Source organism: Lissotriton vulgaris, chromosome 2_1 (assembly GCF_964263255.1).
Source record: "Lissotriton vulgaris chromosome 2_1, aLisVul1.2, whole genome shotgun sequence".
NCBI classification, from domain to species: domain Eukaryota; kingdom Metazoa; phylum Chordata; class Amphibia; order Caudata; family Salamandridae; genus Lissotriton; species Lissotriton vulgaris.
In genome coordinates, this window is record NC_141687.1 from 1,739,852,852 (window position 1) to 1,739,879,103 (window position 26,252).

Genomic DNA, 26,252 nt, shown 5'->3' on the forward strand with positions numbered 1-26,252 from the left:
GTCCTCGCAATCCTGACCACCATTGGACCACACAAGATGCAACCACCTGCATACGCAAGGGGCGGTCCCATGCCCCTGTACCCTTGCCCTCTCAATGGGCACCGCTCCCCGAACACCAAGCTCCCCAGGGGCTGCGACAGAGGTAGGAATGAGCAGGGCACCCCGTGCCGACCCACATGAACTAACTGTGTTCCCTAGCCCGCAAGCTGGTGTACATCCTCTGGTAGGCCCAGGACTGCCGAGCCTCACCCCTTGGGACTGGCCTGGTGGGGGTGCTGCTTCTGAAGGTCCCTACCACCCCTGCTAACTGGGGGGTGACTTATGTATTCTAGACCCCGCCACAAGGGCGACCAGGGGTCTCAGGTCCTTTGCCCTCCCCACCCCATAACATCCATTGAGCAAATGCTCAAATGTCCCTGATGAAGACATCTGTCCCTGCATCCGAAAGATGAACACCATTCTCGTGGAACATGTCACCACTTCTGAGGAGTTTGTGTGGTATATTCCAAAGGTGACCTGGGCCCGGGCACAATAGCGCAAAAAGGGTACTTAAGGTCATACTGGACCGGGTAAAATCCTAAGTTCAGGCCGACCGCGATGGAGGAAAGGCTGGCCAGAGGACCCATGCAGGGCCCACTGAAAAAGTACCTTTGCATGGAGCAAGCGTCAACGTAGAAAACTTGATGCGTCGGTTCTAATTCACGCTGTCTGGTCGATGTGAAGTCAGGCCTCTAAGTCGGTGACGAGGGATCAGTGCTACGCCATTGTCAAACCTCACAGTCAAGACCTGCGTCGCCATCAACTCAGCACTGTGTTGGTTACAATCAGAGCAAAAGTTGCCACTAGGTCTATTTTTTCAGACAGCAGCTGCTGACCCTACTTCTGAGGCCAAGAACTGGAGGGGGCACCTCAGGCAAGGGTAGGACTCACAGATGGCAGAGTCCAACAACACCAGCAGAATTGCAAGAAATCTTTTGTGACCCTGTGACTTCGGAGAACAGGATGCCAGCCAAAAATTCCTTGGAGAAACTTGGGTTAAAGGATGTAGGGAGCAGGTCTAGTCCTTCTCACTCCCAGGTAAGGTAGAAAAGTGGCAATCCCTCATACAGCATAGGAATCAGCAGGCCGCAAGCCAACACAGCAAAATTATGCACTTAAATTCCAATTGTATTTTAAATCCATGTACTTTTTTTATATTGATATATTTTTTCATTCGACTATATGCGTTTTTTTTTTTGACAAAGTGTCAGTCCCTCTTGCAGCACTGCAGCTCTTCTTCAGGCAGAATGTCCTTGGTTCCTGAAAAGTCCGATTTGGTGGTGTCAGGTGTCCAATATTTATACCCAAATATGCCTTTGAAGTGTGGGGGGGCTTCAAAGAGGCCCTTGATGATCGCATGGTCCCTGCCTTTCCTTTCCTGGCTCTAGACTCACTACAGGGGGTATGCAGCTCTTTGTGTGGGGAGAGGCACAGCCCTATTCAGGGGCAAGTGTCAGCTACTTCCTCCCAATCTACCTCAGAAAGGCCTATCAGCCTGGTGATGGGCCAACAGGATGCAAATGTCACACTCCCTTTCTGTGACTGACTAGAGGAACTGCACATCACCACCCAGATGTGTATTCAAGGACAAGCAGATGCACTGAATGGTTAACGTAAGAAAACGCCAACTTGTAAAAGTGGCATTTTCAGACTTACAATTTAAAATCTGACTTCACCATAACGTGTGATTTTAGTCACATTTGTGAGTGCAGGAACAACAAAATCCAAACTACCATCTTTTTCCAATTGGAAGTTACACTTAAAAGATGTTTTAAGGCAATTCCAGTGTTAACCTATGGGAGAAATAGGCCGTGCAGCAGTGAAAAAACAAACTTAGCAGCTTTTCACCAGGACATGTAAAAGTCAAAACTAAATGTCCTACTTTTCAAATGCCCTGCACCCTGCCCGTAGTGCTGCCTAGGGCCTACCTTAGAGTGACTTATATGTAATAAAAGGGAAGGTTTGGACCCGGCAGGTAGGGTAACTTAACACATAGGGACCAAGTTTTTGATCCCATGCAGGCAGCACAGCCAAGTACCCGAATGAATCAAATCAAGCAATTCTATATTCTTTTTCTTCTCTTCATCCCTTTATTTTCTTCCAATTTACTTTTAACCGCTTTTCACTTGCTTCAATTCATTTTATTCATTCAAACTTCATGTTAAAACATTCACAAAAAACACAGGAGAGGTGGTTGCCACATGCCACGTGTTCTTTATTAAAAAGGCCCAATGCTTTTCGGGGTACTTCCCTTCATCAGGGGCATCTAAAAAACAAACGAATTCATATTTATTACCAACATCATAATTTTTTACACATGAAGTTAAATGACCAGCTTCCTCAGTCTATTGTAAACAAAACCTGCATTAATTTTTATCCGCGTTTCAATGAAAATCGAGTAACATCAAACAAGGATCATGTAACCCTCCACAGTCCCCACACTTTTATTTCACCAAAAAGCGTCCTTCATCGTCCACTGATCAATTATTTTGGTTAAAAGCATTTTCTTAAACATGCCCTGGTCAGGAATCGCTTCCCCCTTCCCTTAAACCAATTGTACTATTATTTAGCTCACAGTGACATGTGCTGTTTTACAACGATTCTCACAGCATCCAATTTGGTGGTCTGCCCACTTTCCCAGAATCACCGTCAAAGCTTCTTAACAACACGATCAGGTTTCCTGCAGTGCCCAGCACGTTTCTTCTTAGCAATTGCAGCAGCCCCAGTAACTGTGTGCGATGTGCTCTTATATCACCCTACCCCCGCTCCTTCCAGATGATTCATCTCAACGATCTATACAGAACTCACTGCTCTCGATGACTGACTACCTATGCTGCAACCCCACCTTCACTGGGATCGTCTCTAGCTGTAAACTACGTTTCCCAGAATCCCTCATGTCACAACTCACAAAATATGGTTGGTTGTTCTCCTCTGCCCGTTTAAGCGCCCAAGTTATACCAATGACTCAAAATGTGAACTGACTGAAGCTTACCCCACAAGAAATGCAGACTATGTTTTACATAACATTTAAAAAAATCAGGTCATTACTAAAAGATTTATATAATGTCCATTTTTATATAAATATGCGTCCATATAAAATTCCTTTGTCTGGTGTTGGTAATAGTTTGTGATGGGAAACCCGGTTCCTGTGTCCAGGTAGGTTAACTTGCCAGGTCGAAATTGCAGTTTAAAACTGCACACACAGGCTCTGCAGTTGCAGGCCTGAGCCATGTTTAAGGTCTACTGAAGGGGGTGACACGATAAGTGATGCATGCCCACTAGTAGCATTTAATTTACAGGCCCTGGACAAGTTCAAAAATTTGTATAGCGCACTACTCACCCAGAGGGTCTCAAGGCGCTTGAGGGAGGGGGGTACTTTACTTGTCGAATATCCAAGTTTTTAGTTGCTTTCTGAAGGAGAGGTGGTTCTGTGTAAGGCGGAGGTGGGTGGGGAGAGAGTTCCAGGTTTTGGCCGCTAAGTAGGAGAAGGATCTTCCCCCCATGGTGGATCTATGGAAGTGCGGAATTGCGGCAATGGCTTGATTGGTCGATCGTAGTTGGCGGGTGGGGGTGTTTAAGGACAGGCGCGTGTTGAGGCATTCGGGTCCTAGATCGTAGAGGGCTTTGTGTGCGTGGGTGAGACGGAACGTTATTCTCTTGTTGACAGGGAGCCAGTGGAGGTCTTTCAGATGATCGGAAATGTGAGCTTGGCGGGGGATGTCTAGTATGAGTCTGGCTGAGGCGTTTTGGATGCGTTGTGGTGCACTTTACTAGGGACTTGGAAGTAAATTAAATTAAAAATGCCAATCACGGATAAGCCAATGCTACCCTATTTTGAGTACCAAGCATGTGCACATTAGCACTGGTTAGCAGTGGTAAAGTGTCCAGAGTCCTAAAGTCAACAAAAAAGAGGAAGGCAAAACGTTTGGGGGTGACCCTGCATAAAAAGCCATTTTCAACAGTAAAGGAGCCCAAATGTGTGTTGCGCTACAGTGTAGAACTCCACCGAGAAAAACAGCACATGACCTGCATCTCCTATGGGGCGCTTTATGGACAATCTGCATGCTGAAGGTTGATTCTCAGTGTCAGCAGACAACATGAACCAAGAAACAGAATCTGCAAAGTTAATGTGTCACCGAGATAGGTACGGCTTAGAAATAAACCGAGTGCTTCCAAGTCAAAGTACAAATACCAACTTGTGTTGCAGATGATGGGGGGGGATAGGTGAATCACCTGTTCCTGGAGAAGGTAACTGTGTCTGACTCCTTGGCACAGACAGTTCGATCTGGACACAAGTTACTATTTATCGAAATAAGTCAGAAGTGCTGTAGGGCTCAGAGGTCTGTGTCTAGTAGTTTGTATTTTTCACCAAGTTAGTCACAATGCAAAAAGGCAAAATTGGCACAACTTGGCATTCTTCGAAGAGAGGGCAAGAGACCAAGCATGAGCATTTGCCTCTCAAAAAGCTATCAACGTTAAGGGGTGTTTACTTCCATTGGCTCTGACAAACACACACTCCACCAATATTCGCACATTGTCACACAGTGCCAAGAAGTAACTCAGTTCCTTGGGTGCGTTGTATAGACAGTCAACTCAGAGTTAATATCATCCACCCAAAGAACCGTAGCTTTAGGTCTGATGCTGCTAAATTGCACAAAAGGTGAAATTCGTTTTGGCAAGCAGCCTTCCGTCCACTACACTGCTCCAAGCCCTGCTGTTCATACACAATCCCTTGGACAGTGTAGGAATGCGGAGAATTCAGTCAGATTTTCCTGTTCCTGCCCCCAATCCCCAGCAACTAGCGGGGAAAGAGGCACGGTGGAAAAACAATAAGAGAGAAGGGCGAGAGCACAGTACATTACGATAAACGAAGGCAGAGAAGGAATTATCGGACCCTGCCATGTGCGAGCAAGCGTTACTAACAGGGCCAGGGCTTCGATAACTGCCACACCTCCAGAAAAGGCCATCTCCACCCTCGCAGTTTGGCTGTCATCCGAAAGGAGGGGGCGGGGGGCCAACACACAGACTAAGGTCTCCCACTCTTAGTCCTACTTCCGATGAGGGGGCGAGTCTACAACACGGAACCGACATGCTGTATGGCGAGCCTCCTGGTGCCCAAGTGGCAGCAGGGATCAACAGTGTGCAGCAATATTCTGCCGGTACTCACCAAAGGAAGTACCCCCTAAAGAGAAACCAAAAGCACGGAACGTTATCGCTGTGCCAGGAGGCTATCAACATTCGTCTCTAGGCTATTCTTGGGCTCCCCACAGCCTATGGTAGTGATCTTAAAAAGAAAAAATTACTTTTAGCACTGAGCCTCCCAACCCCTCGTTTAAAAAAAAATAGACCCTCCCTAAATAAAAACAAATGTTCTACTAATTATGGATTAAAACGGTCAGCTCTAAACATATTCAACAATTCAATCATTGTAGTGGTAATGCAATCAAATATCGGATTCTCAACACGCTACGAACAGCCGGGTCTTCTAAAGAATAAAACTATCTACAAGGGCTATTGTATTCTTGATCAGAAACTCTAGGAATGGGGCTCTGGGTATTGTTTGGAGCTCTCCCCCATTAGACACCTACACTGCCAGGACATGGGTGATAGCTTACTGATGGCCCATTATAGAGGGGACCACCGTCTGTTTTTCCTAGCTAAAAGCAAACCAGAGTTTTCAACATGATGCTCTTTTTTGCCAGTGCCTGGCGTCCCCCCTTGACATCAATTCAGGTCCCCCATTCTGAAGACATCTGGCGTAAGGCACAAATAGGAAGAATTGAGCCTCCCAGGAAGAATTCTCGAGAAATCCCCCTCTCTCAGGCCTCTTCCCTGCTGATAGGCGTCAGCCAGCTAACGAACGGGTGAATAGTTTTCATATTTCCATGAAATCATCAGGAAATACATCATCTCCTTTGGGAGCCATCTCAGATGAAAGGGAGGACTCTCTGAAGGACAGCGGGCCCAGGTGGAGTCAGCCAAGGGGCACTAAGTGTGGCCATATTTTTTCAAGGAGGGACGGCTTTAGGCATGGGCAGTGTGGGCAGCTACCCATGGCCCCGTAGTCAGCCCTCCAACTTAGGGCCCGCACAGAGTCTGACCACAGCATGAAAGGTGCCACCTTTGCAAGTGCACCACCTTAGGAGGCCCCTCTACCCTGGCCTCACTCCTAGGCAAGGGTAACTCGAGGTAAGGGGCAAGTTGCAAGAAGAAACATTTCTCTGGTTTGTACAGTAAATATGTCTCCATGCACCCCCGCCCACGCAGATGGCTATTGCCCTGCTGTTTAGCTCCCTGGCAGTATTAACCCTCTCTGGAGATGAGCAAACCTCACACCTTCAGCCTTTGATGCGTTAAGGTGTTTTTGTAGGTGGCTGACAGAGAGGTGCTGCAGCTTCAGGAGCAGGTGGCATCTACTTAGATACAGACAACCCAGAATGGGTCACCTCTATGCAATTTAGAGGGGCCTAGCACATTCCCTTTCTGCCCAGGGCCCTAAAAATCCTAGAACCGGCCCTGGTTGCTAGTAAACCTATTTGATAACCACGGGGAGAGGGGCGGGTGCACAGGGAGAGCCGGGCAGTAAGCATGAGAAACTGAGTAGTAGCAGTGCATTATCCTACTTAACTCTCAGAATAATACTGAATCTTAGACACACAGTAATCCAGTCTGGTACTGCTTCCCCAGCCCACAACCTGACTTCCACGGAATGAGACACTATTTTCTGATGAGGATTCTGGAGTGGAGGCGGCTCATGGCAGACTGGTACAGACTTGAAATGTATAAACGAATCACATAGTAATTCTACATTGGAGATACACTGTCCTCACTACCTCCACTATAACAGCTTTTTAAGCTGCAACTCTTCCTTGAGAAAAACTCTTAAGAGGAAGATACAAGTAAAGGAAAGGCAAGCCACTATATTCGTTTTCTTTTAGGTTTTTTTTAACGTACATTCTTTTGAATTACATATACTCAACGTGGTACTGGTAGAGTACATATATTTGATAATGGTAGAGGACATAAATGTGCTTAGGGTAGAGTACATAAACATGGTAAGTGCAGAGTATGTTAATGTGGTAAGGGTAGAGAACATACATATGATAACAGTAGAGTCCATAAATGTGCTACGGGTCTAGTACATAAAGGTGATAACGGAAAAGACAGTAAATGTGGTAAGGGTTCCGTACATAAATGAGGAACCCACCATCAGGTACACTGCAGAGATTTTGCCTTCCATTCCTCTGCAGACAACTTTGCACCAGGCTTTCCAATTACGTGGTTTAGAGTCACTGAGATCAAAGGGGCAATGCTTGGGGTTAGCCAGAACTTGTCTTGAAAGCGTTGGGATGGATGATTTTAAAAGTGGCTGTAACTTTTGATTTCTAAGGTGGGTTTCTTGGCTTACAACTGGGTCTGATATGACAGTGGTCAGTGTGTAGGAAGCATGAAGGGACAGAAAACAATTACTGGTGACAGGAATTGAGTGCCGCTCATGTCTCATGCCTCATGCAGGTTAGCTCACTTTGGTGCCTAGCAGCAAGAAAGGATTTGTATTAGTTCTTTGGGACGAATATGTATGTAAGTCGCCTATGGTCTCCTTTGGAATGAATGCATCAATGAAAGAATGAGAGCATTCACATAGTGCACTCTTACAGGTGCCTCTACGGCAGAGTCTGTAAAAGAACCTGTAAGAGTGCCCAAAGTGAGGGAGAGGAGAAAAGTCTGCAGATGTGATGGATGTTGGAGGTTTACATTTCTGCAGGAAGGGAATTGCCAAGACACACTCCAAAGGTCACCATGATCTTGCACCACGATCTTGCACCACGATCTTGCACCACCACATTCAAGAGCTAAAAATATCATTATTCAGAAAAGCATAGTAAGGAGAAGGCAACCTAAAATGTTTTTGAATACTTTACAATATTCGAATTCTGGTATAAAGCTAACACGTTTAAAATTGGATATTATAGCAATTACTGAAGGACACTTTTACTTCCAGCAACAAGGCCCGTTATTTAAGCCAGAACACAGAGAAAATTCAAATATTCTAGGCTCTTTGCAATCAGGAGAATCATCTGGTGGATATCAAAACGCAAAAAGCACAGCAACCTAGAGTTAACCATTGCCGATATCTTAATGGCCACTCATTCGAATCAGGCATGGTAAAACCCTATGTGTTTGATGAAGGTATTAACATGCACATTCATAGATAAAGTGTCCTTCAAAGTGAGTCCCACATTATTATACTGGTGAGTTCACAGGAAAGAAGGGGCACCTGCTTCAGGGGTGAGGGTGGCTGCAGGCAAAGCAACTGCCTGGTGGGAAGAGCTCCAAATAAGGGGACCGCTGTCTTGACCAATTATCCTAGGACAAGTTTGGCATCAGACAGCATTGCACGTCAACCAACAAGTTCTTAATCAATTAGATGTGGAGTCCAACTGTGCTGACAAGCTGGGTATCCTAGGCAAAAAAGTATACCAACTAATTAATGGCTGGAAATTAGGTTCATTAGAGGTTGGCATATAGATCGAAAAAACAAGGAAACCTTGGGTGAACACAAATCCGAGAGCAGAGGAAAGTGAAATAACTTGATTAAGCTTTACATTCTGAAAGCCTTCATGCAGAAAAGAAGCAAACCACTTCATAAAGATATACTGAACTCTAGCTACAAACTTTAATAGAGCCATCCGCGACCAACTGCATCAAAGAGATTAAATACAACCCAGCGTCCAAGGCAACCAATTTCTACGTACTGCAGATTTAATCCACAGCATCAAATAAAGCAGGTTCTCTCCCATGTCCAAGTTGAAAACCTTCTTACAAGCCAGCAAGGAGACAGTACAATTTAAGAGAACACTGAAATTTACCTGCAACCAAATTTCAGGAAACCATAGCTAAATAGTTTAATTCGGTAGCAGCAGATACAAAATAGCATGGCCAGTCTAGCACTGTACCTCAGGATACATGTAGGTCTCACACTATAAATTTTAGGGATTCTAAACAATGTTTCCTCTCCAACCACAAATCCAGTCTCAGTAACAACAACAAGCTACATAGCCCTGTATATTAACTATGACAATTTAAACGGCATGGGACACCATTCAGTAGCTCAAGGACAACAATTAAGGAACCGCCGAGATCCGACTGAGAAGAATTGAAACAAATGCCCTAACCCACGATTACAACTTAAGTTAAGAACCATCTAGTGTCCATTCAGTATGCCATACTGAAGAACAAGTTTCTTTGTGCACTCACATCTGACCCTGGCACTTTCAATTCCATTAACCCAGAAATGATTTCGGCTAAAGGGGCAGTCCTCATCCTCCTCACCACGCACCAGTCATTAGTTTATCATTTGCTTTGGTGTAGTAGTTGCGCCCATTTCCTCTTCCTCTATGTGTCATCCCTTAAGTCTGTCACTGGTGAAGGATATGTTCTTTGTTATTTTCAGTGAACTCTTATAAACCAGCTATCAGAATTCGTCCTTAAATATTGCAAATAACTTTCCTCAATCAAACATTTGAATAGCAAATACACGAACCATGCTGCTCCAAATGCATTTTCCTTAGCCAGGACACTCTCTCTTAACTAGTACAGCAGTGACTAATTCGAAGCCCTTCTGACTTGTACACTCATCAAAAATAGCCCCTTAAGAATATAAAGATACATGATTAATGTGTTTATTTATTGTTAGGCATGCCTGCCCCACCAATCAAGTGATTACAACACCTGTTGCCAGTCACATAACGGGCATTGCAGTAGGTATCAGTACCTAGCCGAGAATGGAATACCATTGCCCAAAACAACAATTAGTGCAGTCCTTGCTCAATCTAATGACCGTGCAGTGACTGTTAAACTCTCCTTTCACCCTAGCAAACATTACACTAATTAACTGTACCAGTGGTTGGTGCACACTCCTTCCGATAAAGTTACTGATCAATTCGTTACCCTTCTCCTTCCATAGAAGTACAACCCTTGACCCCAGTGCCGTATATGGCACTTCCCTTGACTGCAGAGACGGTCCCCAGATCCCAGAATTTGGTAGCACACCGTGGCATCCTAGAGCATTTCAGTCTTTATCACCTCACTCAATGCTACGTCCCATATCCGCACTAAAACCTCTATTTTCTGTGACACCTATTATATTTGATATAACCTTGAACACATCGGTGAATGATAAATCCGTTGCGCAGCAGTGTACAGTATACTTCTTACCCACCAGAGTAAAATTGATATTCGTTTGGCCCTAGTGAATAACAAGCCCTTATTCATCTCGGCGAATATTACGCCCATTGGCCATTGCAGTGAAGAGTACATCACTTTTTTGTGGCAGTTCTATATAGCGCGAGTTGGACCCGAAGGTAATGGAGCGCTTTACACGAGCACCAGTTCCGTTACACAAGACACTTGGCCACACGAATTAACAGTGCATCACACAGCCATGCCACTAAAAGAGACATGCCATCCGTTGACCATTTCTGTGATTGGCGCAGCCCTTACTCAGCCTAGCGAAAAGGACCGCTCTTGCCCAACCCTGCTCAGAAGACAGTCCTTCTCAACCTAGGGAACGCCACGCTTCTTGCCCACCATACGTAACCTTCATTGGGGTTAGTGAAAGCTACAACTCTCTAATTATTGTACAGTTCTTAATCATCAGTGAACAACATTCCTCAATTACCCCCTTCTCTATCCAGTAAATAAAGCAACCACAAACTCACAATTCCTGATGTCCGAGATGAAGACCGCCAGGCCCCGCATCCCGTCCCCCTTGGACACGGCCGGCATGGTGCTGGTGGGGAACGACGGAGACGGCAGCGGGGCTAGGGCTGTGGAACGGGGCCGGGAAGCAGCGGAGGAAGATGAGGGAGGCAGGGGGCGGGGTTACAGCAGAACGCGCAGAGCTTCTGAGAGCAGTTTTGCCCTCCCCTACCAGTCCCTGGCAGCCAGGCTGTGCCCTCTGCGCGCCCCCGCAACTGTGACAGGAACTACACAAACCAGATTGCACATATGGACGAGGATACGCGCCACCGCTATAACCATGTTAGAGTCAGGCAAATGCTTTCTAGTTTGTCATTTTCTCCGTTAGTATAAGGGCGTGACCAATTAAACTGACAACCCGGCAGTTTTACCGCCTGACCTTGAGATGGCAGCCATCAACGATAGCTTGCACAGGCACCAGAAGAATGTTTATATAGCAGAATCATAAGGAAAAAGCTTGCCGAGAACTGAAATGGATTCGGAATTAAATCTAGAGCATTCTTCAAAAATAACAATTTCAGACCAATACGTCATTAAACAAAATGTTGGGATCTTTTACAGCTATTTTTTTGGAAAATAAAAATATAAAGAACACATTGTTTCCATATTGCTAGTACTGGAGGGCACTGTATTAGTAATGACACGTTGGTTAACAGAAGCCTTACTCAAGAGTGTTACAAGTAGTAAATCTGAAGATGGCCGTCGCACTCAAAGAGGCTAAGGACGATTACTGTGCTTATTACTCTCATAACATAGCTGTAGGTATGCGGGGATCCATACTAGTTGGACACCCTGCTGGATCTGGCCCCTCCCTTCTCATCCTCAACTTGCGCTGCCACTGGCTAAGAGCTTGTATTCCGAGCGTGACGTCAGAGAAAGGTCTCGGGCTGGCGCACACAGGGGCGCTTCCCATCTCTTTCCGCGTTCCCGCTCATTTCGTACCCGCCTGGTGTAGTGCGCGTGATATTCAGTCCCGTCTTTAATGATTGGGGGTCGACATAACCTTTTGGAAGACCCTGTTTTCAAAAGATGTTTGTGTAGTAAGTGGAGGTCTAGCCAAGTGATGGGAATCTGCTAAATCATCAATTTAAGAATTTTATAGTGAGTCTCAAGATTGAATACCGTGTTTCAGCATTTTAGTGTGTCTATTGCTATTTTTGGTGCAATATGTTTTTTAAGCCGTGTTGTGGGTAATTACCATGCTCAGACTGGGATAGCAATTAGGCCCGGGCAGTCCCAAAATTGTGGCCCGTATTAGTCTATCGTGGCTCTTCATGAAAAATAATTTCGTTAGTTTCATTTGACTCCCTTTTAGATGAATAGTTGCTAACGTAAACTTTTTAAAGCATACAGAACCAGTAAGATTGATGAAAACTAAATGTACTGCATTTTGGCTAGGCGGGTGAGGTGAAATAAAGTGGCCCAAGCCCCAAGGGCCACAATACCCGACCGATCTAGCTATGGTTGGCACATGGCCATTTTTTGGTACAGGTATTTTAATATCCTAGCCGGTATAAACATGAAGAAAATCACTCCAAGTCAGTATTTGTTGTCTAAGTATATATTTTAACCGTCAAAGTAAGGTGAAAGCACTTTAAAATGTGTTCTAATGCTACTTTATTTATCCGTGACTAATCGTTAAACAAGACAGAAAAGACGTTAACAAAGTTGGGACGTTTTAAAGAGTGCCTTTCAATTATCGTGCTCCAGCCTTTGCAGAATATTAAAACATAAATACATTACCCTTTTTTAACTGCTTTTTCAGTAGTTTTATATAGGATGACTTTGGAGCAAGGGCATTGGAGTGATTTACATGACCAACCAGCAGGGCTTTAAGTGGGATGAAAAAACTGGGGGGTCTCTCAAAGGGGCGTGGTCAGTGTAATTAGGGGCGTGGCTTTAAATCACTTACGCAAAAAATCTCGGCTTTGGATAGTGTTCTGCCCGACTTGTATTTTGCTGTTTCCGTCATTGCATCAAGATATTTGATACAAGTAACATCATACCTGTAGTATGCGCTCTAGTCTATGAGCGTGTACGCGATGACGCGTCACGCCATAGACTGGAGCGCGAGGCGCGCGCATGCGCGGCAGAGGCAAGGCGGAAGGCGCGAACGGGGAAAACGGCAGTAGACGACCGGAGCTGGTGCAGGATAGACGCTCGGCGCCCTATGCTCACATTTCTTTGTATTTAAATCAATAAAGAAGTTCTACACCTACAGTGGCTCAGTACATGGTGTGGGGGCAAGAAAGTAACATCACATTGGCGACGAGGCTGGTACCACGAACACCACTGAGCACAGTGGACAGGTGCAGGCACCCTTCAACAGCCCCACACCAGCCAGAAGGACGGAACAGCAATAAGGATGAGCAGAGGGCGTGGCAGCAGCGCAACAGCACAATTATAAACAAGGATACAAGCTCTAACACTCAGGTCAGTGCTGCCCTAGGGATTAGAGCCTACAGCCAGCATCCTGGCAGCCAAAGGCACCACCCCCAAGCCAGAGGAAGGGGCGCAGACTGACAACCCCACGCAGGCTATAAGGGACAATACCCCAGGCAGTCCCAGAGGGCAAAGTGACACGGCAGGGAGTGCAGGAGCGTCCGGTGTACCCGCCCAACACAGTGCCCAGGCAGTAGACCCCAGAGGCGAGGCCAAGATGGCAAATCAAGCGTCGGCCCTGATGGCCCCCGTTCCATTCCTGCCCAGACCGGGGGAACCACAGTTAAAATGGGAGGATTGGAAGGAATATTTTCAAAATTACATTGAGGCACTGGAGGATGAAAATGACGGGGAGTACACCCCGGCAAGGAAAAAGAGACTGTTACTCCACAACTTGGGCCCGGAAGGGGTGAGAGTGTTCAAAAACCTGGTGCCCAAGGAAAGGGACGCGACTGAGACAGATGTCTTCAAAAATGCACTAGATGACTTGGACAGCCATTACCGTCCAGCAGTTTGTGTCTCCATAGATCGTTATAACTTTCAACAGAGGAAACAAGAGGCTGGCGAATCCATAGATGACTATGTGGCTGCGCTCCGACGTCTGGCCATCACGTGCCAGTACGGTACTCTACAGGATGAGTACATAAAAGACCAGATCGTCATGCATACCACCAGCAGGGCCGTCCAAGACAAACTATGGGCACAGAACGAGACATCGCTCAAGGAAGTTGTGGCGATGGTCAAAAAGGCAGAAATGTCGAAACGTGGTGCAGATGCTGCCAAACGAGAGGGCGCACCGAGGCAGATGATTAACAAGATCGATGAGGCATCACAGTCCAGTAAACCCAAGGGGACGTATGGGGACTAGAGGAAGGATTCGAGATGGACTGGGAAACAGACGGTCCGCCCCAGCACAGACAATAAGTTCACGTGTTACAGATGCGGCAGCATGGCGCATTCGGCCCAGGATAAACGCTGTCCCGCGTTCCGAGCCAGATGCGCGTTTTGTGGCCTGGTCGGCCATTTTGAAAAGGTATGCCGCAAGAGGGGGAAGAAGTCCACGGTCAAGTGCGTCGATTCAGCCACCGCGGACATCAGCGAGGAAGACGACTTGGAAGATGGCGATTTGGTGCTGTGCATCGAGGACCAGGTGCTGGAGGTGGCAGGGAAGCGAAGAGATAAGCCTCGCACGGACATGCTTATAGGGGGAGTGAAGGTACACGTGGCTGTCGATTCAGGATCTCCCTGGACCATCGTACAAAGATCCATATGGGAAGAAGATTTCGCACCAGTTGTGGGGCCAGACCTATTGCCGCCGGACATCAAACCCATCTCGTATACAGAGAACGCCATTCCACTGGTGGGGTGCCGAGACTTCACATTTGAATTCAGAGGGAGGTCGGCCACATGCACCCTGTATGTAGCGGAGAAGGGCCCATCAGTGCTGGGATGGAGAGACGCAGGGGATCTAGGAATCATACTCAACCCAGGCGGGAAAGAGCAGATACTATTAACGGATGAGTGGCCCCTCACGAAAGAAGAAGACTGGAAATCTGCATACCCCACGGTTTTTGATGGCACAGTCGGTAAACTGGACAAGTTCGTCCACAGAATGGTCCTCAAGGAGGGAGCAGTACCAGTGGTACACAAAGTCAGGAACATACCCATATCCACAAGCGGAGCGGTCCAACAAGAACTTAAGAGGTTGGAGGAGCAAGGCATCATAGAGCCGGTGGACAGTGCGGAGTGGCTATCCCCCTTGGTGGTGGTCAAGAAACCCAATGGAAAGGTTCGTCTCTGTGTTGACCTCCGAGAGCTCAACAAAAACCTCATTGTGGAGAGATTTCCTCTTCCCAGAATCGAGGAGATGCTAGCTAGGACAAAAGGTGTAACTCACTTCTCCACCATAGATCTCACGTCAGCGTACTATCAGATTGAGCTGCATCCCTTGAGTAGGAAGTACACCGCCTTCATCACGCCCTTTGGGTGCTACCAGTTCCGGAGGATGCCCTTTGGCCTGGCGTCTGCAGCGGCCGTATTTCAGAAGCTGATGCATCGGCTGTTCAAGGACATCTCGGGGGTACAGTACTTTCAGGATGACATTCTGGTGATGGGCTCCTCCAAGGGGGATCACGACAGAAAGCTACACAGAGTCCTGGGAGTGCTGCAAAGCAGAGGATTAACTGCAGAATGGAGCAAATGTAAGATTGGGACTCACTCAGTAACATACTTAGGTCATGAAATCGGAACGCTGGGCATATCACCCAAGGAACAAAACGTGAAGGCCATCAGGAATGCCAAAGCTCCGAGCACCAAGGAGGAAGTGCGGTCATTCCTCGGAATGGCCGAGTATTATAGTAAGTTCGTGAGGCACTTCGCCACCAGGACATACAGAATGAGGCAACTCATCAGAGATAAAACAAAATTTGATTGGGACTCAGAAGCGCAATTGGAATTTGACACAATAAAGGACTGCATAAGCCAAGCTGTTCCACTGCAAGGGTATGTCCCCACGGGCAGGACCATAGTGACGACAGATGCAAGCGATAAGGGATTAGGGGCGGTCTTGGCACAGGAAAGGGAAGATGGATCCACTGAAACCATCAGCTTTGCTTCACGCGCGCTGTCCCCGACGGAACAAAGGTACAGCGTCATTGAAAAAGAGATGTTGGCGGTCACTTGGGCCATGGGCAAGTTTCGGCAGTTCGTTTGGGGCACAAGATTCAAGCTTCAAACCGATCACAAACCCCTGATCAAAGTCTTGACGTCCTCGGGCCATGAGACAGCGACCCCGAGAATAGCGAAAATGACTCTGAAGCTACTTGATTACACCTATGACGTGGAGTACCTACCAGGAACGCAAAACAGGGTTGCAGATTACCTCAGCAGAGCTGCGGCGATGGAAGATGCGCCGGAGAAGGCCCCGGACAGAGAAGAGATGGTGGCCAGCATGGAGGACCATGAGTCGACGATAAGCTGTCAGGAATGGGCGGCAGCTTACGAGCAGGATGGGGAGAAGGTAGAGATAAAGAGACATCTAACGTCTGGCTGGCCTGACAAAAGGAAGCTCAGTGAAGGGGTACGGAGATTCTACGAAATGAGAGAGGAACTGTCCCTGAGTGATTCGGGAATATTCATTTACAGAGGTGAAAGGGTCGTGCCACCAGAATCTCTGATACCCAGATTGTTGACACAACTGCATGAAGGACACCTAGGCATTGTAAAGACCAAAGCACGAGTCAAGCAAATGTATTGGTGGCCAGGCATGGATGTCCACATAGAAAGACAAGTGAGGGAGTGTGGGCAGTGCCAGGGAGCGGACAAAGTGCTACGACCACTCAGACCAGCCTTGGGAAAGTTTGACACCCCACAAAGCCCCTGGGAGAACGTGGCCATCGACATACTAGGGCCCGTCCTGGACAGCAGAGGTGTGAACAAATATTTATGTGTGGTGATAGACAAGTATTCCAAATGGCCTGAGGTGGACATACAGGAGTCCATGGATACGGACACGATACTGAAATTTTTGACGTCGGTGTTCTTAAGAGAAGGCATACCCAAATATATCCTCAGTGACAATGGACCGCAGTTTGTCTCGGACAAGTGGATTAGGTTTATGAGGAGGAACGGGATTGAGTCAAAGCACACGGCAGTCTATCACCCTGCATGCAATGGCCAGGTGGAGCGGTTCAACCGCGTGCTGATGGGCTCCATACAGGCAGCCATCACGCAGGGAAAGGACTGGGAGACCGAAGTGATGAGTATGCTGTGGGCCTACAGGATCACCCCCACGGTGGTGGGGTACAGTCCGTTCCAAGTGCTAAGGGGACGACATCCGTTCACCCGGGACAACGTAGTGTGGAGGGAGAAGACCATCACCAGCAAATGGTCCCCCGCGGTGGTTCAGCACAACTTGGAGAAGGCCCAGAGGATTTATGCTGCCCACTACGACAAACGTCGCAATGCGAAGGGAACAGAGCTGGAAGAAGGAGAATGGGTCAGGGTCAAACTCCCTACCATACAAAAGAAAGGTGAAAGCAAGTATAGCCAGCCCTTACAGGTCAAAGAGGTGCGAGGCAGGGCGGCTCTCCTCAGTGACGGCAAGGTGTGGTCCCAAGACCGCATGGCCAGAGTCAACAAGATAGTAGTGTGGCCCAAGTCCGAGGAGGAAGAGATACAGGTGGACTCCCAAGAAGTAAGACCTCAAACGGGGCACAACACAGAAGACCTGTCGGATGGAGTTGGAGAGGACAGTGAAGCGGAAAATCCAAGCACAGAATCTACCGACAGATGGTACACCGGCCGGTGTAGCACAAAGTGGAGATCAGAGAGATGGAGAGAGATCACGAGGAGAGAGAGAGGTGGAAGAGAACATGCCGGTAAGACACACCCGTAGTGGCAGGGCAGTTACTGTGCCCTCTCGATATAGAGACTTTGAGATGAGTGGACACTAGTCACATGCATTGTCACCTCCGGGTGCCCTCCAGAGACACACATTGGGGACTATGGACACACAGTTAGAGTTGGGGAACTGTTGTTTTTGTTTATGTAAAAAAGGGGGAGATATGTAGTATGCGCTCTAGTCTATGAGCGTGTACGCGATGACGCGTCACGCCATAGACTGGAACGCGAGGCGCGCGCATGCGCGGCAGAGGCAAGGCGGAAGGCGCGAACGGGGAAAACGGCAGTTGGCGACCGGAGCTGGTGCAGGATAGACGCTCGGCGCCCTATGCTCACATTTCTTTGTATTTAAATCAATAAAGAAGTTCTACACCTACAGTGGCTCAGTACATGGTGTGGGGGCAAGAAAGTAACATCACAATACCTACATTAAGCAAGGGATATTGGCGTTGTCAATGGTTATTACTTGCAGAAGATAAATAAGCTGCCACTATGACTTGTATATAATATTGACAAAGCTTCCAATTAAATCCCTGGTGACCCTACCACAATGTTGCTGCTCCTGAGTTTCAAAGAAAGAAGGGAAATCCAGAAAGAAAACGACTCTTAAAGGATTTCCCTTCCCCGACAACGCTCACCTGGCATGACGTCATGCTGTAACTTCTCTACTACTGAGAAGTGAGAAGTGTGAGCAGCACACATCCATGTGCCTGCTGTCTCGAAACGGTTCTCTATCAGGCTTTGTTTTGCGCCCTGGCACTTTTTTCCGGACTGCAGTGACAGCAAACAGCTGTCACTGCAGTCTGGGGAAAAAAACGGACTGCCTGTGTAAGGGCTCAAAACAGAGCCCGATAGAGACCCGTTTCGAGGCCCCCTGAAAAAAACTGCCGGTGCTCAGACCCCTTGAGACCCGGCCCACTTAAAGCCCTGCCAACCAGTCATGGCCAACTTTATCGCTGGTTGCACCCGGTGCGCACCCCCCAACAATGGTGGAGGTGGTGACCACCTCCACCACGGATTCCCTCGCAATCAGCTTTTTATTTTGTGTTCAAATAATTTTATTAATTTTACAGACGGAGTTGTACAGTGGTAAAACAGAAAGGGGAGTTACATTGATGGAAACTTTTAACAGTGCTCCTCAAGTCTCCATAACCACTCTCCTTCAGATGCATTTAATTAGTTATATAGAGCCACTCGTACCAGGGTAAGGTGTCAGAGCACTTTGCATCAAACACACATTTCTCAGTCAATCAGTCAACACATGTAAATTAGCTTATAGGAAATGTTACATAAGGTAGAGGACTACAAGGTGTAGGAGTTGCATGTCTTCCATACTGGTAGGCAGTATAGTTTCAGAGTGCTTGGTCTGGAGAAGCACAAACTCAGGATTGAAATCGGAACACCAGAGTTGGGGGTTCTCTTTAACAAGAATTGATTTCCACCCAAATGAACCCTGTTTGCAACATTAATCCATGCATTAATCTATACATTGCAATTTCCATTCAGTTATTTGATGACACTTCTATATTCACTATTAGGATTTTGACTTATGAACTGCAAGTAACAAAAATATGTCTCTTGACAAAACAGTAAAGCCGTGACCTTTTTACCTCTTATGCACTTTGTGATCTGCATGATACACATTCTTTGCAGTAGGCATATTAATCCTCTGCTATTTTATGATCAGTCAAAACCTCAACTAGACAAAACTATGATCTCTCCCCAGGAAGGGTAACAAGTATTGGTTGATAGGACAAATGCACAGCTGTTTTTATCTGTATTTGTCGAGCGGTTTGGTTGTGTTTATTGGTGCTCCAAAGGTGGCGTAGAGGGTCCCAAGACGTCTGAATTACATGAATTAGAAGTGAGGCTAGTGGATCACTAGCTTCATCCCTTCAGGCACACATCTTCTCCGTCTTTTTACTAGAAAAAGGCTTCCACACAGTTTTTCAATTAGTTCATTGTGTTTGTTTTATTCGTTTGTATTAACTTTCCTTTTATTTGTTTTCAATCATGGTATTAGGTTTTTAAGCACATCTTTAACTTCAGACAATGTCTTGTGACCAAATCCAATGCATTTCGGGCATTACTGGATGCCCTTCGTCAGGGAACAGACACTACAAAAATGTATATGAACAGAACATTAGGATACTGTTTCGTTATTGTTCTTTAAACAACATGCATAAAACATATGTAGAAAACAATGTTTGGACCAATAGTTGCGTGCATCTCAAGACATCCTATGTGCTTGTTACTATTAAATCGCTTGCGCTAACCCCTACACCCGTGAGGTTCCTAAATAAACTTGTGATTATGTGAGAAAAATGTCGTATCACTTACAAGCCTTTCGTCTTGGTACAGGAACAAATCTGTGAAAGGCAGGAAAGTTCGACATGAGTATGCTACAGGTTCGTTTTCGTCAGAGTACAGGTTGAGATTAAAAAGGGAGTGATTAACTAACCTTAGAGCGAAAATCGTAGCGTTTTCTGGTGTCCTGGCTTCCTTGCTAACGCCGGCGTAGAGCGAGTCTAGCCGCGTATTTAAGATTTAAAAAAGTTTTTGGAACCTTAAATACGCGGCTAGACTCGCTCTACGCCGACGTCCAAACATTGTTTTCTACATATGTTTTATGCATGTTGTTTAAAGAACAATAACGAAACAGTATCCTAATGTTCTGTTCATATACATTTTTATAGTGTCTGTTCCCTGACGAAGGGCATCCAGTAATCAGACCCTCCAGGATATCGCGATTTCGCGGTTTGCCGCGAAATCGGCACTTTTTTAAAAATGCCGCGATTTTTACCAAAGTGCCCGCGAAATCGGCACTTTAGTAGAAATCCCGGCATTTTTACAAAAGCCGGCAGCCGCTATTTCCTGGGGGGTTCGCTCTTTGCATGTTACACGGTCCTGGCATCTGTCCAGTTTGCAGACATTTTACTGCGTGTCTAATATTGACTCACTCTCGACGCAGGTGTTTGCCCTGCAGTGATTGTCTTTCTTTTTACCATTTAAAGGACGGGTGCCCCTTCCCCCCCACCCCAACCCCACCTCCCGCTGCGTTTCAATCCGGCTGAATGGCATGTCCCCGCCTACACCAGGAGCAACTCATTTACATGTAATGGTCTTTTAAAGACCTGTTAAGTCCGGCTGTAATTTGATGCTCACCAGTCTGCAAAGCTCTGTCAGCCTGGGCTGACAAACACGACGGACGGGGGGAGGGGGGGGGGGGGGCGGACCTGCAGCTTCCTTCCTTTGTGCCTCTGCTGTTTGTATTTTTGGGGGTTCCAGCAGCAGTTTCCAGTCACCCGTGCAAGACTTGTATCTTGAAATGGGTTCGAAAATGAAATCCCCAGAACCTCTGCCTTGAGCACTTAGCTCATCACCGGAAAAAAATAAGAGATGAAACTGTAGAGAGCACTTCCCTTCTGAGGCTGGAAAGTCGGAGTTAATAGTTTGTTAGAAAAAGAAACTAAAAAGCGGCATGTAATTGAAAAAAAGAGGCCATTAGTTCGATAATGAAAACTCTTCATTCTCTGTGAGGTCCGAATGCGCTGCGCTTCTCAAATGAATTATTATTGCTTTAATGCAGGCGGGAATATGTTGGGTGTATCCCTGTAATTTTAACAATTGAAGGCTTGGTTTACAGAGCGCCAGATACAGGAATACAACAGTATGTATAATTCAATCGAGGAAGGAGACTGCTGTGAGCGCAAAGACCATCCTTAGCAGTGCCACTCTCCTCACCCTCGGGGTGCGCTGGCATTTTCGTGGTCAGCTGCAGACTATATAGCTGGACTAGCAGCCTCATGACCCCATACTAGCCCAAGACCTATGCCAGTGCCCAACCTTTATGCGTGAGCAACCTTTTTCTCTGCCTAAATGCAGATTACCTTACAGCAGAGCACAAGTGTGGGGGGTAATGGTATGGCCGGTGCAATGATCTAATTACAGGAGGCAGTGATGCTGGTAACTGTGTCTCGCCGGCATAGCCCAACTGGCAAATGAAGAACTGCAATTCCAATGAATAACAGCCTTCACCTGTGGGCTGCTTCCTCTGTTCCATATCCCAGGTTGCCTATTCAAAGTGGAATACTCTACTAATACTGTTTCCGTTGATTTAAGGCTGAAAATGAATGATTATGAGTAAAATAAAGTGCCGCTAAATGTCCATATTTGTGCCGCTAAATTTGCGAATCCATGCCGCTATATCCTGCTATTGCCAAGAGTTGCAGCGTGGGACCCCATGATTAGAGTAGGCACCGAGGCGAGAATTATCGAGTCCGTGGACATTTTTGGGCTCAGGACCCTGCCGCGTCGGGAATTGAACCCTGGTCCCGGGCCAGACCTCTGCATCAGGGTCTGCCGCTCTAATCAGTGAGCCACACTCCTCCACTGTTCCGGTTGAGTGCCACAGTTTCACCCATATCTAGGCAAATACCTCTTGTGTATCCTACATATAGTCATTCATTCATCAACTCTCTTATTCCATGGAAATCATTTACTCTGCATTAGTTTACCCATCCAACCTTGCAATGAGACCTGTTTAATTGAAAAACATATGTTGTGGGGGGGGGGGGGGAGGGCGTGGCTTGGACGTCAATGCAGAAGGGTGTCTGAGTCCGGGACCTCCTCCAACCTGTAACAAATAACGGCGAAACTTGCACGACAAAGAACCCGAGCGGTCCAACAAAATACAGATTTGGATGTCTAAATATCCTGAGAACAGAACGGTGCGAAAGCGGTGGGTAGACCGGCACCTCCAAAGCAGAAAAACTGAAGAAAGGAAAGGGGCGCTGTATTAGCAGACGAAACAAGATGGCGACCCCGCTAGCCAGAAGACCGAAACGGAGGCAGCAACTATCCGGACAAGCGCAAAGACGTGAAGGTGAGAGCGGAACACAAGCAAGCTAAGCGCACAACCCAGCGCCCACCTCCACCGCCAGAAACAAACGAAATTCAGCCCGCCAACAACCAGACTAGGCAGCAATAAAAGGGGGGCAGAAAGCGACAGGAAAAGAAAGCGAAACCAAGCGCTGGGGGCCGCCATATTCAGCCGAGCTTGTGCCGCACCCATACCATCGCAACACGCCATAAGAGACAACAACACTCACGGAAGGGGGCAAACGTACCGAGCCATAAGCAGCAAACCCCTGTGAGCGCCGACGCACCGTGCAAATCTGGACACAAAGACGCATACGGCACAATCCCTTGTGACCAAAACCTGTAAGCGGAACATCGCGCATCCACTGGGTGTGGCCATTTTGCGACCAGGGAAGGAAACAGAGTAAAAAGAACCCCAGAATACCGGTAATTTATACCTTACCGAAAATTCATAAGGACACTACACGGCCCCCAGGACGGCCAATAGTATCTGGCTGTGGCTCGGTTTGGGAGCCCCTTGGTCTATTTGTGAATTATTTTATCAAAGAATTTGTGCCTGTCACTGAATGTTATATTCGTGACAGTATGCATATGATAAATATGATTGAAGATCTTCCATATGATCCCGCGTCTGGAGTACTTTGTACTCTGGACGTGGAATCATTGTATACAAATATTCCTCAGACTGACTCTATCCTGGTCATTCAACAAGTCCTTGACCAACGACCCAGGCCGCATCAAGTTTACAGTTACTTGAAATTTGTCTAACAAAAAACTTTTTTTGCTTTGATGAACAATATTATGGCCAGATTAAGGGTACTTCGAGGGGCGCAGTTTTCGCCCCAAATTTGGTGATTTTGTATATGGACCATCTTGAATGTGGCCGCATCTTGACTTCGACTAACCCCTTCCATAGTGGCATTGCCCTATGGAAGAGGTATATCGATGATATTTTCCTAATCTGGCAGGAATCAGAAATTCTGCTTGAACAGTTTCTACATTGGCTTAATAGCAATTGTAGTGGGCTTACATACACTCTATCCACTAGCCATGTATCAATTCCCTTCTTGGACCTTAACATGCCCAGGGCCGCAGGGCTCGTCCCTTAGCCCTACCCTGTTCAATGTCTATGTTCGCCCTTTAGCGGAGGTGGCTAGAAGGAATGGAATGGCACTGGTATCCTATGCAGACGATACCCAGTTGGTGGTGGCTCTGAATAACAACAGTGGTCTGGAAGCCCATCACTTTAAACAGACACTCACTGACATCACCAACTGGATGACGGCGAATTTTCTCCAATTAAACGCCGGAAAAACTGAGATTCTGCTCCTGGGGAAAAACACCGCATCCTGGGGAGATAACTGGTGGCCTGACATCTTAGGCCCACCCCCCAAGCCAAAAGATTGCGTCAAAAATCTGGGTGTTTGGGTCGACTCGGCTTTAAAGTTTACCATCCACACTAAGAAAGTGGCTGCCACGTGCTTTGGTATTTTACGTAACATCAGGCCCATTCTGAAGTTCTTTGACTGCCGCACCCGCCAGCTCATTGTTCAGGCGACGATCCTTTCTAGACTGGACTATGCCAGTTCTCTCCTATTGGGAGCGAACCTGGCTGAAACCACCAGATTGCAGAGAGTCCAGAATGCGGCGGCCAGGGCTCTGGTTGGCCTCCCTCGCCATTCTTCAGTCTCTGGAACCTTAAAAAAACTTCACTGGCTCCCGGTGGGAAAAAGGATCCAGTTCAAGGCTCTATGTTTAGCCTTCAAAATCCTTAAAACCGCCTCTCCTCCATTGCTGAGTCCCCTCCTGTCTGAGTACACCCCTAGAAGATCGCTCCGCTCAGAGGGACAACATCTAGTGACCATTCCTCGCACTAGACTGGCCAGAGTCGGTGGCCGATCCTTCAGTTTCCTTGCTGCCAAGCTATGGAACAGTTTGCCTGAAACCATACGGGGGATTCAAGACCTCTTAGCCTTTAGAAAGGCCATCAAAACCCATCTTTTCCAATAATCTGTCATCTATCTGTGCTACCTTCACTCTGCAGTCTGTCTGCTCGCAGCGCCGGGACGCCCCTTGGCTGGGGCAGCCGTGCGCTATACAAATTTCCATAACATTAACATTAACATTCAGTACCATGAAGGTCGCCTTATTACAGGATTATATCGCAAACCCACAGAGCGTAACACTCTCTTAAGTTATCAGAATCATCACCCCAGAGCCTTACGTGACTCTCTTCCATATTCACAGTTCCTGCGGTTACGCAGGAACTGCTATATGAAAGATGACTATTTTCGTGAGGCAACTCATCTTAGTTCTAAACTAAAAATGAGGGGTTATCCACACACTCATTCGGAGTTCACTGAAACGAGCATGGTATTGCCCAAGGGACATCCTACTTGAGCCAAAAGCAAAGACCACCGAGAATCGTCTTGTATGCGTAACCACTTTCTGCCCGGCATCGAATCTCATTACTAAAAGTGTCAAAAAACACTCGCCTGTCGTAAATGCTGGAGTACTTACTGTAGACAGACCCTTATTAGCATTCAAAAAATCTAAAAATATCAAGGATCATCTAGTGAGGGCTGCTTTACCTCCCACCAAAAATACTGACACCTTGAATGACTTATGGGGTCTCCCTCGGGCAATTGGTCATGCTAAGTGTGGTAATTGTTCTATGTGCGATACCACTATTGAAGGCAAGGAATTTAGCTTTGAGGATGTAAAGTTTAAACGCAGATACCTCACTAATTGTAACAGCGTGAATGTTATTTATGCTATTCTGTGTCCATGCTCAAAAATCTATATATGTCAGCCGACCCAAAAAGTACGACTAAGGATGTGCCAACACAGAAGTCGGATTCCCTGTAGGACATCGAACGCACCGTTAGTTGATCATTTCGGTGCACTGGCCCATACAGAATTGGATTTCCAATGGACTGTGATTACTCAAATCAAGATACCTCCAAGAGGGGTCAATTTGCAACAGCTTCTAAATAAAGAAGAGCTCCATTGGATACTCAAAACTAAGAGTATACAGAATGGGCTCAACCGAGCCTAGGATTGGACTTCATTGCTATGAACTCTGTAACTGAACTCTGTAACTTAATCCTGACGTGGTCTGCAAGTATATAATATGCTTTACGTTTTGCTTTGTTTGGATGAATTACTGGCTGATTGTTTTATTGCAACATGTTTCTTCACTATCCTTTAATAGCTAAATATAGTCTGCTGTTGCCTCTGTTCCCCAAAATTATAAGAGTAATTTGGGCTTAACTAATAACAATGTTATTACTTGACTTCCCTGCCAATATAACCTTGTGACAGTACAAGCACTCCGATCTAATTCCGTGATGTTGTTATGGTTAATTTACACCCAATCACCCTCCAATGTATGTTGATTATCGTTGAATGACATTGTATGCAAAATAAGTTAGCTTGACCCTCGTAATAACGTCACGCTAATAATGTGGACTTCTTGTAATATAATGCAGATTAAACTTTGCGCTTTATTTACATGGCCGGGTAAGCTTATTCATGCTTACGATCCAATCTATATGGCCCGTTTAAGTCCACAACTGATAGGTCATACAGCCCCACGTGAGTGAGGTGCACACTTCCTTACTGTTCTAAGATGGCCGCCTAATACCGTTCTATGATTGGTCCTCTTCGGACCATGTGATCGCGGGGATATTATTTCCTGGTTACTCTGGGACCACGCCGGTAGGGTG

At 46.7% G+C, this 26,252-nt stretch overlaps 1 long non-coding RNA gene across 1 annotated transcript in view; it reads right to left on the reverse strand.

The window, feature by feature from the left end:
* The window catches only part of LOC147733212 (uncharacterized), a 163,172-nt gene extending 152,058 nt beyond the window's left edge, over window positions 1-11,114 (reverse strand). Inside the window, exon 1 of the long non-coding RNA XR_015308707.1 lies at window positions 10,761-11,114. This is a non-coding gene — a long non-coding RNA (uncharacterized LOC147733212). The remainder of the gene's footprint in view (window positions 1-10,760) is intronic.
* Between the last annotated feature and the right edge of the window lie 15,138 nt (window positions 11,115-26,252).